This window comes from Manis javanica, chromosome 11, assembly GCF_040802235.1.
Source record: "Manis javanica isolate MJ-LG chromosome 11, MJ_LKY, whole genome shotgun sequence".
NCBI lineage: Eukaryota > Metazoa > Chordata > Mammalia > Pholidota > Manidae > Manis > Manis javanica.
In genome coordinates this window covers 40,245,712-40,259,754 of record NC_133166.1, presented here as the reverse complement: position 1 = coordinate 40,259,754, position 14,043 = coordinate 40,245,712, and the positions used below count along the sequence as shown (strand labels likewise).

Below are 14,043 nucleotides of genomic sequence, written 5' to 3'. Positions count from 1 at the left end.
GAAGTAAAACCTGAATCACTGGTTCAAGTCTTAGGATCCTGAATAACCTCTTAGGAAAAACCTAAACGAACAAGTAAAGGCTTAAAAAACTAAACTGAGATTGGAAAAACCTGTATAAGTAGTCTGATCCCTAAACTGCATATGTGCAGGAAAGATCCAAAACAGAATAACAAACAAATTCCATTCCATTTAGAGAATGGAAATGAGATTTGAACTACTGTCTGCCCAGACACCACTGACACAATTTATGTTTGACTTTAACTGGGCTGACTGCTGATAACATCAACATTCTCCAGATGGTTATAACATAACCAATAGTCCACACAACACAACATACACAACCATCCAGGATACAATCCAAAATTACTCAACATACAGAGAACCAGCAAAATGTATCCAACTCATAAGAAGAAAAGACAATAAAACAGTTGCCAACTCTGAAATACCCAGATGCTGGTACTATGAGACAAAGGCTTTAAAGCAAGAATTATAACTACGCTGGTATGAGGTACCAAAAATGGGTCAATTCACCTGAAATGAATCAAAAGATAGGAATTCTTGGTAGAGACACAGAAACTATTTAAAAATATGGAAATCTGAGAACTGAAAATACAATACATGAAACAGGAAACTCCCTGGACCGAATTGCAGGATGGAGACGACATAGGAAAAAAAAAAAAATCAGTGAATTTGAAGATACATCAATAGAAATTCTCTAATTTGAACAATCTAGGAAAAAAGAATGGAGTGAAATACACAGACCCTCAGGGACCTATGGCTCTAACATGCATGTAATTAGAGGTGCAGATGGGGGGGAAAAAAAGATACCAGAGCAGGAAAAAGAACCTTTTCAAATTCTACATCCAGCAAAAATATCCTTCAGGAATGAAGGCAAAATAAAGACACCTCCAAGAGATGGAAAACTGAAAGAATTCATTGCCAACAGACTTTTTAGAAGGTATTTTAAAAGAAGTTCTTTAGGTTGATGGACAATAACTCCCATTAAAACTATCAAAAATATCAGAAGAAAAAATACTAGGAGAAAAACAAAAATGACAAATAGTTGGGTAAATGAAAGACCACCTTTTTCTCTGAATTTCTTTAAAATATGAAAGGCAAATATAACATCATCTGGTGGGGTTTTCAATGTATGCATACATAATCACCAAGATCAGTGTAGGTAGTGGTAGGTAAGAGAAGGAATGGTGAAATCCCACCGATACATACAAGTCTTTATAAATTTTGGAAGTGAAGAAGGCTTTTTAAGCATCACACATAAAACAGAAACTTAATAGAAGGGAAATTTAAACTTTATTACCAAAATTAAAAGACAAAGAATTTTAAAAGTATTTGTGATATATATAGTTGTCCTTTGTACATTACGGTACTACAAATTATTAAGAAAACAATAGGCCAAAAGAAATTAACACATGACAAAGCAGGAAATTTATTTAAAAAAAAGACCAGAGGATATTTATTAAGCATGTGAAAACAATGCTTGACCTACTTAAAAAAAAAAAAGTAAATTGAAACAACCAGATACAATTTTCCTTGGTTATATTGGAGAAAACATTTTCATAATGATAATATCCATAGGCAGTGGGGAAAGTGACATGCATGTTGGAAAAGAAACTGAAATAATTTTTCTGGAAGGAACCTGGCAGTACATAATAAAAGATAAAACATCCGTATTAAAAAGAAGTCTGACACAAAATAATGTGTATGATCTGATTCCACTTATATACAGAAAATTCAAAAACAGCAAAACTCACGTAAGTGTTACAGGTCTGTATGGAATTACCCTTGCAGTAGGGTAGAAACCAGAAGGGTTTACATGGTGGGCACCTGGTTTCTGGTAATGTTTTTTAAGCTGAGTGCTAAATACATAGTGGCTATTACTTTGTGCAATTTTATCAAACTACACTTAAGATTTATGCACTTTACTGTTTTGTAAGTATATGTTATGCAGTCAATTAAAATGTTTATGTAATGTACTTGACCCAGTAATTCTAAACTTAGAACTTTTCTATGTAAATTACTAAGTATCCTTCCAAAGATTTAGCTATAAGATGTTAATTTTAGCCCAAATTTTCAAGCAGTGACCAGTTACTAAATCATAATACTTTAATATACTGGAATACCATTTGGCCATTCAAAGTAATCCTGAAGATAAATATTTATTGATTTGGAAAAACAGTCACAATACACTATTAGGTGAAAAGAATAATATGTATATTATGGTCATGTATTATATGTTATGCAAATGTTGGGTATATATATATGTATTTGGAAAGATTTAACAAGTTATTCAAAGTGGGTGACAGATTTGGAATATTCACATTCTTTATGCTTAACTATATTTATATTTCCCATAAAAATGAACAGCTTCTATGATAATAATTTATTTTTAATAATATTTGAGTTAAATGACCTATAGTATTGCAGGGAGAGGCACTCAATTCAACTGTTTTACCTTTCTGTCAGTTCCCTTAGTGACTCCCTCAAATCATTCATCTCCGGATCCTCAACAGCTAGGGCAGTGGCTAACATGTAATAGGAACTAAATAAATTTGAAAAAATAAGAACAACTAGTGTTTTTTCAACTAATAACTCAACAAAATAACATTCTCCAATGATAGAATAGCAAAAGCAAACTGAAAATAGAAAGTAGAAAATATGTAAATAGAATGGTTGCAGTAATAAGAAATTGCCAAACTATATGAATGTAAGGCTGGAGGCACCAGGGGAAGGAGTGAGCCTGCTGGACAAGCTCAGGCCTCACCAAACAAGGTGGAGAGACCAACAGGTTCCAGTCTGACAACATTTCAGAGTCTGATTGGACAACATTCCTAACTAGAGCCCTCCCCCAAGCTAGAATAGTAGTGGTAACTTTCCAGTACCTGGCTAAAGGCCAATGAGAGACCCTCACGTACCCTAGGTGAGCCAATCCTCGGGCCACTGTATACCTTTGCTCTCCCTCCCCCTGCCTTCTTTAAAAACTTGCTGCCTGCCCTGCTGGGCGCGACTTCTCCAGCCTCCATTTCCATAGACCGGTGAACCTCGCCCAGGAATTGCGTTCAAATAAAGTACCTGGCCCTTTGTTGCCTCTCTTTGCCTGTTTATTTCGGCTAGAATTTATCTTATAATGAAAACATTAAGAAAGCTTTTAGTAAGTGGGTTTTCATGGAGAGGGATTTACTTTACAAATATTCTTTCAGGCATACATGTTTTATGTATGCCTTATAATCTATGTTACCAAAAAAGAAAGTGGAAAAAAAATCCCGACAAGCTACTAAAACCTTTTGTGAAAACAAATTCATTTTCAGAAAATGTGACCTGAATTTGAAATGTTTAAAATACATGGAGTGAAATATATATTTAACTCTGGTGAAACACTGACTGGCAATATGAATATGATAGAACACTTGTAGAATTATAATATAGATCTTAGTGAAGAGAAGAGGCTGATATACAAATTTTCAACAAAAAGTAAAAGTTTTAAAATTTGAGAATACAAAGACATTTTAGAACTATCTTCTAATCCCCAAATCCAACTATCAATAAATTTAGTTAAAAATCAAAGAAACTTACCCTTCGTGGTTACCAAAAAATACAGTGTACAAAATACTGGATAGTTTGGGGTAACCAAGAAACAAACAGTTTATAAGTCTCGAGAAAAATAGATGAATATGAAGGAAAAATAAAAATGAAAGACAAATAAATTTTGATTATGAGAAGATGGCAGGGATCTATGACAAAGATAAATATGAAATTACATCTATTTTACAAGTTCCTTTTCAAATGCATAGTATCTTCACAGTATCTTCAACTCCTCATTGCATATTTACCTTCCTAATGATGTTTGGTTGAGGATAATACTAAAATAAGTTCCACAGCACCATTAAGCAAAAGCATAAGGGATTAGTCAGGAAGAAATTCACTTGTGATTAAAAATTATGTGCAGATAATCTAATCATAAAACAACATTCACATAACTAAGAAAGTGCAAAACACTTGCTCTGAAAAACCAAAGTGAATTTCTGGGTTTAAAATGGGCATTTCCCTCAAAAACAAGCAAGGCCCAGAATGTCACATAAAGGGAAAGGATTTCTCCCCCCACCCCTGAAAAGTAATCTTTAATAATTAAACACAGAAATTAGGAAAAACTGAAATATAGTCATATAAACCAATTGAACGATGATTAGTGTTTTTATGTCTGCCAAGCCATTTCATTCAGTCAAGTATGTCAGCTGATTTGGAGATAAACATGCCACCATCCTTCAACTACAGTTTAACTGCCTTGTTACCATCACTTTGACAGGCTTTTTCTAGGTCTTTCAAATGTTAATTTCAATGAACTTACATTCTCTCTGGAAGTCATTCAAACATAAGAATAAACAACAACCCTAGAAAATTGAAGATGATGACTAATAGACAATGGTAATAAATAACTGGAACACAGCTTGACATGTGCTTGAAAAAGATCAGATAAGTTAGGGCCTGACCACAGAATAAATTTCTCTTTGTTCCCCATATATATCTTGTCAGGGACAACGGGAACTGCTGGGGGAAAAAATAAGCATTAAAATCAAATATCTGTAGGAGCTGGGTTAATCTGTAAAGGCAAGGTCAAGAATAAATAAAATTTCACTGAATTATATCACAGTCAAAATGATTTTAGTTATCAAGTCCCTTAGGCTGAGAGAAGGGGGAATGAGGGCTAACTATGAGAAACAATGAAGAAAAAAGAAAACAGACTGAAAGCAAAATACATGCAGACAGTAAATTTCTGGGGCAGTTTAATTACACTTGTCATTTGGTGAGAATCCTCCACAACTACTTGGAAGCACATAGCTTTACTGCATGTAGCTTTACTGCACATTTTAAATACTCTCAAACATTAGAATACAGTTTTTAAATGAGCTATTCATCTCTGTGGATTTCACAAAAAGGAAGAAAATGACTCACAGCACTTATAAATTGAATCATTTAAAAATCTGTTTTAAGCCACATTTTGCTTTTTTAACCCATACACATAAAGGTAGATGCAGTTAATTTTATATGTGCTCATTTGAAGAACAATGACTTGGAATAAAAATAATTGCTTTCTCATGTATTTTGGTATGATGAGTATTTCTTTAAAGAGGACACATCATGTGGTATGTTAACAGGATGGCAGCCAATGAAATCAGATCAGACTAGACCTTATGAGGAAGAAGGAAATTAAAAATTATCATTATCACTATCACCTGCAGGGAGTAATTTATCATTTCTGTTCTTCATTGGTATCATGTTCCAACAGCGTGTGGTTACAGCAGATACAATTAGGCAGCTGGCCACAGAAGTAGGAGGATAATGTGCTTTTGATGGAGTTTATCCAAGCATGGAGATACAGTGCTTGTAATCCATGCAGAGAACCACTATAACAAAAACACAATTCATTTTTTGTTGGAATATTTCTTTCAAAATCTTAATATGGAATTGAAAAGCCAACTGATGATGAGTCTGAAGCAAGTAAAGAAAGAGTAAGAAGATAATGAATAAAAAATTATTATTATAGCCTATATCAAGATGCAAATACAAACATAAGTCATACAAGCTGCTGCATAAAGAGCATGAACTCTGCTAGTGATAACTGGTATTTAAATTAAGAAGACATAATCAACAAATATAAAAAGTTTCGATTTTTCTCCCAATATTAACTATACCTTGAATTATAGACTTTCTTTTTTCAATTAATTTTCTATTTTGTCCCAGAAGAAAATTTGCATCTTTTCTTTCCTTTATGATTCCTCTAGGGAACAATACACATTAAGTGCCATATACTTCCCAAGGGATATTGCCAAATTGAGTAGTGTTTAGCAACAGAGAAAGCAATATGGGAAGTAACAAAACAGACAATAGGTCTAAAAATATTAAAGGCATTTTTACTGGAAAAGACAATGTAATTAATTTTGATCTACTTAAAATATTACCAGATTATAAGTGAAATTCCTTTTAAATTTGCTTAGATTGCTCCCTCGTAATTTCCAATTTGCTTATTGAAATGATTTTAGGGGGAAGAAGGGTTTATCACATCAGAGCCTAAAACCCAAGTACTCTAATTCTGACATTTCATAAATTGATACCTTACATGCCCTACATTTCTTCATAGCTATAAACACAAGACAATTGTTTTGTACATTCAGGATTCATTGAGGGTCACTAATGTTTTGGCTTTGAAAAACCTTTTAAAGTGTAATGTACACTCAGAGGAGTGCACACAAGTGTATATCATGGTGAATTTCAAACAGAATACAGCTGTGAAACTCACACCCAACCAACCCTACGCAACTTACGCAACTCCACCCACACAGGCTAACTACTATCCTGATTTCTCCTCCACCCACAAGCTTATGGAGATACAGTTGACCTATAATAACATTGTGTAAATTTAAGGTGTGCAATGTGTTGACTTGATACCCTTACATATTGCAAAATTATTACTACCCATAGTGTTAGCTAACACCTCTGTCATGTCATATAATTATGATTCTTTTTTGTGGTGAGAGCATACTACAATATTATTAACTATAATCACCATGATGTACATTAGATCTCCAGAGCTTATTCAGTTTTTACCCTTTGGACAACATCTCCTCATTTTTCCCTCCCTACAGCCTGTGTTTCTGAGTTTGGCTTTTTTAGATTCCACTTATGAATGATACCATATAGTATTTGTCTTTATCTGACTTATATTTCACTTAGCATAATACCCTTAAGGTCCATCCATGTCCCAAATGGTAGGATTCCTTCTTTTTATGGCTGAATAATACTGCATTGTATATATACCCCACAAATCCTTTATTCATTTATCTGATAACAGACACTCAGGTTCCACATCTTGGCTATTGTGAATAATGCTGCGATGAACATGGGCGTGCAGATACCACTTCAAGAACCTGTTCTCATTTCCTTTGGATATATACCTAGAAGTGGGATTGCTGGAAAACTCAGTAGTTCATTTTTAATTTTTGGAGGAAGCTCCAAACCACTCTAGACAACAGTTGTTATCTCAATACTATCCTGATTTCTAAGAGCAGAGATTCACTTTCCCTAATAAATACTTCAACATAAATGGGATCATACATCATGTATTCAACTTATTTTCCTTATTGTTTTTGAGATTCACTTATATTGTTGCATATTGCCTAAACACTTACATGGCTGTAAGGTTTATGTGACTATATGATTTATTTACACAGTCTTCTGTTGACAGGCATTAAGTAGTTTTAAGTTGAGGCTTTTATTGTCGCGTGCCCTGTCCTCGCCGGCAAGAACAGCATGCAACAACAGCAGGATTCTTCTGCAGAAAGCTTTATTCTTCAGCTCTTTGTGAAACAAATGAGTTGGGCAGGACCCAGAGGGGAAGGAGAGGCTTGCTTATATAGTTCTCATGCTCTGACCTGGTTGGTGCGGCTCCATATGCCTTATTAGCATAACCATTTGGTGGGTCTCATTGGTCCTTATGCCAAGGCGCAATTAGCATGTAGTTTAGTGGTGTGGGATGATTTGTCATTAGGAAGTTCGGGGCCTTCCGGCTGCCCTGCATGGGGCGCTATTTTCTGAGCACGGCTGCCAACATCTCCCCCTTTTTTGTCTAACAGAAGCTCAAGGCGGAACTTGCCAGCAGAGGCGGAGACAGAGGCCTGACCTCCATCATACTTCCTGATGCCCCCTTTTTGGAGAGGGGTTCTGGGCATCTACCCCTATGCAGTCAGGCATGCCTCTCAGAGGGGTCCAAGACCTCTTGCAGTGCTTTGCCTCGCATCCTCTGGCTGGCGTTGGGACCGCTTGGTACAAAGGGTTTGGACCCTTTTTCTCAACCCTCTTGCACCATGAGCTTCTTAAAGAAAGCTGTGATTAAGCATTGAGGTACTCGGGCCTGGTGCAGTGCCACATGGGCTCAGGGTGCAAGAGCTACCTCAAGCTAAAGCTGAGCTTCCTTCTTAAGCATATTGAGCCACACTTGGGGAGAGGCGCCAATGTCTATCGCCATTAGGGCTTGAGCAAGGATCACCTTGTCCTTATGTTGATTGCGGAGTCTGCATAACAACCAGAGTAGGAGCATGAGACCTCCAAGCATGAACACGCCCATCCCAGCCATGCCCGCCCACTCCTTGACGTGGGAGAGAGCTCTGAGGAACCAGGAAGAGAGTCCTTCCGCTACGGAGATATCTAGACGGGTGGAGTTGATGTGGATAATTTCTCGCCGCAGTTCTTCTAGTGCTCCATCAAAGTCCTGGGACCAGTTTCCTGAAAGATACTGGGACAGGCCTCGTGACAGATTAGTGAAAGCATTTAATACTTCTGTTAGTGATCCTGGCTTGTTTGTGGCTCTGTAATATGGCTGCGGCTAGGCCCGCGTTGGTGAGTGGCCCTCCTATTTCTCTACAGGCTTTCAACCAGGCATGTATCCCTTTTTGTTTCCAGGGTGTTATCGCCTGTCTGCATTCCTTGGTACATTGTTCAAACACTAATTGCTCCACTAGGGGCATTGCTTGTTCCTGATCTCCAAATATTCTGCCTGCGGCCTCTATCATACGAGCGACAAAGTCAGAAAATGGCTCGCTCAGCCCCTGAATAATTTTTGTCAAATTGCCTGATACTTCTCCTTTGTTGGTGAGGGCTTTCCATGCCTTGGCGGCGCACGTGTTTATTTGTGCATATACCTGTAAGGGGAAGGCGGTCTGGTCGGCTACCCACTGTCCTTGGCCCGTCAGCATATCATATGACCATGCAGGCTGTCCTTCGGCCGCGTTTGCGCGTGCCTGGGTCATGCTGATATCATGCCACAATGCCTTCCATTCTATGTATTGCCCCATACTAGAAAGGCATGCCTTAGTTACATATTGCCAGTCTGCGGGTGTCATGGCTGTCTCTGTTAATCTCTCAACTTGTGCTATGGTATAGTTAGCACTGACTCCATAAGCCCGAACGGATTCTGCTAACTCCTTAACTTGTTTATGGCTCAGGGGCTGGTGAGAGCGTACACCGTTATCCTCAAATACAGGAAACATTTGTCTAATTGCCTGAAGAGTATCTGGGTGGCAAAAGGAGAGTGCGCCACTCACGTAAGGTGGCGGGGCAAAGGGCGTCGGGGGACACCCTGCTTTCATTTTTTCCTTGGTCCGCTTTTCAACTTTGCTGGTTCCCTTACTTCTACACTCTGCGGTTTTATTTTCTTCCCCTTCCTCTGCGGACGTTAATTCCTCCTCAGATTCCCTATTGGAGAGTTGGAGGTCCCTCAACTCTTTCCAGGGGTATTTACTATTTTCTCCGAGGCGATTGTCACTCGCTTCTCGGGGCTCTTTCGCTTTTGCCCTAGGCGGGCTTTCTCCCTCACTCTGAGGTTTCTTTACCTTCGTTTTTGTGGCCTTTTTTCGGCCGCGCGCGCTCTCTGTTTCCCGTTCCGTTTCTGACATGCTCTCTTGGATATCTGTCAATGCTCTCTGACCTTCTTTTATTACCTTTTCACATCTCTCATCTTGCAGACAAGCTCTAATCAGTTTCCAGAGGGGCCTGGTGCCTCCCCTCAGGCTACCCTCCTCCTCCTCTCTATCAAGATCTTTCCCCAGTTTGTCCCAGCTCGGGATTGAGAGGGACCCTGAACAAATGAACCAGGGGGCCACACGGTCTATCTCCTTCACAAAAGATCCTAAGACTTTGCTGGAGACCTTCAAGTTTCGCTCTTTGAGAGCTGTCTGCAGCGCCGTGACTAATGACGGTGCATTCCCCATGGTGCCTCCTTATTTACAGAGAACCATCAACCATTATCCTAAAAAGCAGGGGCCTCTCGGAACTTACCCCTCCGGGCTTTCTTCTGACCTGCAGTTCTGAATCCTCTCCAGATGTCTGAAGGGTCCTCCCTGTGCCGGTGATGTTCTGGTTCCCGGGATTCGGCACCACTTGTCGCGTGCCCTGTCCTCGCCGGCAAGAACAGCATGCAACAACAGCAGGATTCTTCTGCAGAAAGCTTTATTCTTCAGCTCTTTGTGAAACAAATGAGTTGGGCAGGACCCAGAGGGGAAGGAGAGGCTTGCTTATATAGTTCTCATGCTCTGACCTGGTTGGTGCGGCTCCATATGCCTTATTAGCATAACCATTTGGTGGGTCTCATTGGTCCTTATGCCAAGGCGCAATTAGCATGTAGTTTAGTGGTGTGGGATGATTTGTCATTAGGAAGTTCGGGGCCTTCCGGCTGCCCTGCATGGGGCGCTATTTTCTGAGCACGGCTGCCAACATTTTATGAATAGTGCCATGAACTCTTCTTTATGAGCATGTCTTTTGGTACATATGTACTCATACTATTGGGTATATATCTAGTAGTGGAACTACTGGTATGGCACATATACCACTTTTGTTAATCTATTTTTTGCTGTATTTCTGGCCTTCCATAAGGGATCATTTTCTGTTTGCTTGAATACCCTTTAGGATAGGTTTGCTAGGACAAATTCTCTCTCTTCTTAAGTTTCACTTCTAAAAGATATTTTAGTTGGGTAAAATTCAGGGTTGGCAGTTATTTTCTTTCAGCACATTGAGTATGTCATCATTGAGTTATCTTCTTTTTCTCAATTTTATTTTATTTTTTTTGAGAGGTCATCTATTTACTGCTCCTTTAAAGGCAATTCTAATGTTTTACTCAGAGCCCCATGACAGCTTTTAAGATATTCTCCTTGGTTTCTGTAGTTTTGCAGGATGTATATAGGAGTGGATCTCTTCTTCCTCTTTTTAATTCAGATATAATTCATATACCATAAAAATTTTTGTATTTAAATAAACTGTATAATTCAATGATTTTTTTAAAGTATACTGAGTTGGGCAACCATATCATAATCTAATTTTATAACATTTTTATCACTCCAAAAAGAAACCCTAGAAATCCTGTACCCATTCCCCATCTCATCACAGCCCCATCTATAGATTTGCCTATTGTGAACATTTCATATAAATGGAATCATACAAATGGAATCCTTTTGCAGTTGATCTCTTTTACTTAGTATAATGTTTTCAAGGTTCATCCACATTGTAGCATGTATCAGTACTTCTTTCTGTCTATGGCCAGACATTGTACGGATATACCACATTTTGTTTATTCATTCTTCAGGGGATGGGTATCTGGATTACTTCCACCTTTTAGCTGTTATGAATAATGCTGCTAAAGAACATTCATGTACAAGTGACATGTTTTCATTTCTCTTGAGCATTTACCTGAAAGTGGATGGATTTTTTAAATTAATCCCATTCAGATTATGTTGTGCTTCTTGAATTTGTAGCTATTTTTCATCTGTTTTGGAAAATTCTCAACCACTCTCTTTTCAAATATTGTTTAAAATATTCTCTCCTCCTTTCCTTTGGGACCCCCATTTAATCATGTATCAGACCTTACTTATATACTCTATCTCTTGCCTTTCCCAAAGTCTCATCCTTGTATCTCACCAGGTTTCCTTCTGGATATCTCCTTCTAAGATCTAGTCCAATATCCTCTCTATACCAGTGTATTAAGATTGGCTGCTAAACTCATCTTTTCTTCAATTTTAGAATATCTGGTTCCTTTTCAAATTTGTGGTATTATTTTAAAAGTCTGTATAATTCTTTATTTGAAATTTACCATTTTTTTGTCCTTAGTAAGCATAGATGAAGTCTGTATTTAAAAGATCTAATACCTGGAGCACCGGGAACTCTATTTTTATTGCCTACTGCTTCAGATGTTTCTGGATTTATGTTGTCTACTGTCCTTGTGTGACTGATTCATTTTGATTATGTTGTCAACACTGTTATCTGAAAAACTATCTGTAGAAATAATGTCAGACCCATAATAATAATTTTCTAGAAAGAATCTTTGTTTCTTCAAAGAACCTGAGGGTGCTGGCAAAAACCAAGATCATCATAGTCTAATAACAGGTGTGGGTAAAATTGCAATTTCCAGAATCTCTTGCCTGGCTTTAGTGCATCTCCACACAATAGGTGTTTCTAAGGGGTGGAGAGAAGTAGTCCATCTCTGTATCAATAGGTAATTACAGGGGCAAGTGAGGGCTTATATGGACCAGAGAGGTTGGGTGGGGGCCTCTTCCGCAGCTTGGTCACAAGACACGGGAGAGCAGAAGGTAGACTGCCTGTAAGAAATAAATGGGTTTCTCACATTTTGTTTTTTCCTTTGACTGATTTCAAAGGTATTTTGCCCTGGGATTTTCCCCCAGGAGTTACAACAGGGTTTGAGAATTTCCTGGACCACCCAGATGATTTGAAGCTGGGCTGCAATCCATTCAAGGGTTAATTTACCTCTGTTTTACTCTGTTCTTGAGTGTAGTCTTTCAGGGTCACAATGCAAAGCACTGAGGGCCCAATTTTTATATTCCTGTACATATGAGGCTATCAAAAGGACTACATAAGTCTTTTAGCCGCTTCCTCTGAGTTGGCAAATGCCCTTAGGGCAAAAGCAGTCTCAAGCATCAGTCTCATTTCTTTGCATTTCCATTTCTTCTGAATCTTGGCTTGGTAATACTTTGAATTTCTATCTCTGATACCTTCAAACAGAGAGAATATTACATTTTTTCCAGCTTTCATAGTTCTCAACAAAAGGGTCATTCCATTTTAGGTAGTTCACTGTTATAATAGGCAGATTCACCACTCCATTGTTTTCTCCTAAGGCCCCCTGCCTGTGTCACACTAAACTAGCTCCTTTTCACTTGCTATTTGTCAGTTTAAATGTTACTTTTGTGGGCCGCCATCCCTAATCCTACAGGTAGATTATCATACATCCATTAATGTTCCTGCACTCCCTGTAATAACACTTAACCATACTTGGAAGGCTTTTTGTTCAATGTCTTTTATTCAACTGTAGACCCCAAGAAGCCCTTCCAGGGAGTCTCACCTTATCTTTGTTTACCTCCTGTGCTCATTAAACACAACACCAGGGCATTCTGTCTAAATAGTGACAACTGTGCAGTTACAAAGGTAATAAATTGCCTGAAATGTTCAGGGACTACAGGAAATTAATAAAGATTTGTTAACTGAGTGAACAAATAAATGATGAAGTAATATAATATGCTCAGCATCTTAGAACCTCTGGGAAAGGTTTAAACTTCTGCAACAGTCACACAACTAATTTTTGTTGGATGTTTATATCTCATAACTTCCTATTTTTTTCTATTCAAAACTGATATTAGATGTTAAGTACTTTAGAAAAATATTCCCTTATGCCTGTACAAAAGTTAATCACTCCCCACTAATTTAGTGCATACAGTATTAGGGAGGCTTTCTGGAAGAAGCCATATGGTAAAACTGAAGAAAAGTAAGGAAAAGTAAGACTATGCCAGGCCAAGGATATCTTTTATATGCCACTACTATTAATTTCATTAGAGAACATCACATTACAATTATCTATTTACATGTTGGTCTCTCCTACTAAACGAAGGTCTTTGGGGTCAGAGACCACATTTGTTGTTGAATTCAGGGTGCCTAACACAGAAACTAACACACAGTACTAATACTTAATACATGTGGCTTGAATGAAAAATTATCTTGAAAAGTGATTTTTCTTGTGCTTGCCACTTAAAAACGCTTGCAGCCCACTGCTTCTCTACATTTCTATCTTTCCCTGCTTCCTCACATCATCAGTTTCTCACTGCTTGGTATCAAAGCTTATTGTTTCCTTATATTCCATTTTTCATGCTGCTTTCCAATGTTCACTAAAAACTATCCATACAAAGGCTCTGTGGTCCATTCCAAGTTCTTTAAAGGACAGAAAATACCATCAATGGTAAGTAAATACATTTTTACTTTTATGAAGAAAACAGGTATATAGATATACTGAATTTAAAAATCAAGGCAGAACAAAAAGAAATTAGTTTTGTGACTGCTGTATAAGCTTAAAACTGAAAACTATTAACACTCATTTTTGTAGCTAAGTGATTGAGTTCTATCAAAAGCTACTTGTCTTTACAACCCTTTGGAGTATAAATTAAGAGAAAGAACACTGAAAGAAACTAACAGACAAGAAAA

At 37.8% G+C, this 14,043-nt stretch overlaps 1 protein-coding gene and 1 long non-coding RNA gene across 4 annotated transcripts in view; both read right to left on the bottom strand.

The window, feature by feature from the left end:
* Positions 1–14,043, bottom strand: part of PRMT3 (protein arginine methyltransferase 3) — a 149,842-nt gene that overhangs the window by 32,652 nt on the left and 103,147 nt on the right. The window lies entirely within an intron of this gene.
* LOC140844397 (uncharacterized) lies at positions 7,341–10,273 on the bottom strand. The gene is made up of 2 exons (XR_012122641.1): positions 9,847–10,273; positions 7,341–8,305 (listed from the first exon to the last, which is right to left on the bottom strand). It is a non-coding gene; the product is annotated as an uncharacterized lncRNA (long non-coding RNA).